This window comes from Pezoporus flaviventris, unplaced genomic scaffold (assembly GCF_033815535.1).
Source record: "Pezoporus flaviventris isolate CSIRO_AGI_PZ_B2104156 unplaced genomic scaffold, CSIRO_AGI_Pfla_v1 ptg000503c, whole genome shotgun sequence".
In the NCBI taxonomy this organism is placed as follows: Eukaryota; Metazoa; Chordata; class Aves; order Psittaciformes; family Psittacidae; genus Pezoporus; species Pezoporus flaviventris.
In genome coordinates, this window is record NW_026893050.1 from 57,501 (window position 1) to 59,040 (window position 1,540).

A 1,540-nucleotide genomic window follows, 5' to 3' on the forward strand; every position below is an offset into this window, starting at 1 on the left:
CCACGGTGGTTCTTTTCGCTTCCCCCCACCTTCTCTCGGCTCAGGCCGCCCCACCGCCCGAGCGCTGCTCGCGGCCGGCACCCGCGGGCACACGGACCGAGGCCAGCACCGGCGCCTCGCGTGCTTTAGGACACCTGAGGGCTCGCGGGGCCACGCGGCCGTCACACAGCCCGGTTCGGTAACAAGTCCGTGGAACCTCCCCCCGCGTCGAGCAGAGAGCACCAAGGACGCGACCGACACGGCGAGGCACGCACCCCGCCGCCGACACGGTCGCGGCTCCTTCTCGCTCGGGGTGGGGGGGGGAGGAAGGCGGAGGACGACACCTCGCACGCCACGGGAAGCGAGCTGGAAAGGAGACCGCCCAGCCTGAACACCGGACACCGCCCGCGGCCCGCACGAGGACGGGGAGCGCAGACGAGACCGGCCCGCCGGGGGCCCTCTCCGACGCGACCCGAAAGGCCTCATCGATCGGTCGGGGGAAGACAGGAAAGGCGAGACAAGATGCCCGTAAAAGGCCTCCCACGGTAGGCCAGAACGCTGGTCCGGAGACAGCAGGGCAGCCCGAGCCCAATCCGTGGGGACCCTACTCGGGGCCGGGTGCTCAAAAGGACGACGAGAGCTCCCGCGAGCCACTCTTAATCCCCAGCCATCGTGGTTTTGCTTTCCCGCTCCGCGGGCTCCAGCTTTAACGCCGGCAAAAGAACGAGAAAAGGGCGAAAAGGAGAGCGAAGAGACAGAAGGGAAAAGAAGTGGGGGGGGGGGAAGGGGAAGAGGTGCCGCCACCTCGTCACAACCACCGGGCCCATAGGCAATTGCAAGCAAGAGCCAGAACGCTGCTAAGGCATCTCTGCGCCGGGACGTACCGACGGGCTCGCCGCCCGTGCCATCATCGGAGGAGCCCTCGCTCAAACTTCACCGACCGGGCGGGGAGAAAAGTCGACCTGGGGATCGAGTCCCGCCACGGTCTTCTTCCAGCGTTCGAGTGCCGGCCTCCGCCGCCGGTTTTTTTTTGCCCTCACCCCGCGGGAGGGACGAACGAGCCACCTCGGGAAGCGCCGCTCGCTAGCGCTGCTGCGGAGACGAGCCACTACTCGCTCCCATAAAACGGATAGAAACGACTCCTCCCGCGCCGCCACGCAACACCAGAATCTAGGCTCACCCAAGTGGCGAGCAACCGACGAGTAATATTACGAGGATGCAAATGAAGGCATAAAGAGAGGGCCACCCACTCCGCCGGCTCCGGAAGCGGCGCGCCTGACAAGTCCGTTGCAGCACCTCGGAAACGCCACTGTGTCTGAAAAGAGGCGAAAATCACCCCAGCGGCGGCGCGAGTTACTCGCCAGATACTCGCGAGGTACTCTCGAGGTACGCCCGAGGTACTCTCGAGGTACGTGAGAGGTACGCGAGAAGTACGCGAGAGGTACGCGAGTACGCGAGAGGTACGCGCGAGGTACGCCCGAGGTACTCGCCAGGTACGCGAGAGGTACGGGCGAGGCACTCCCGAGGTACGCCCGAGGTACGCGCGAAGTAAGTAGGCGAG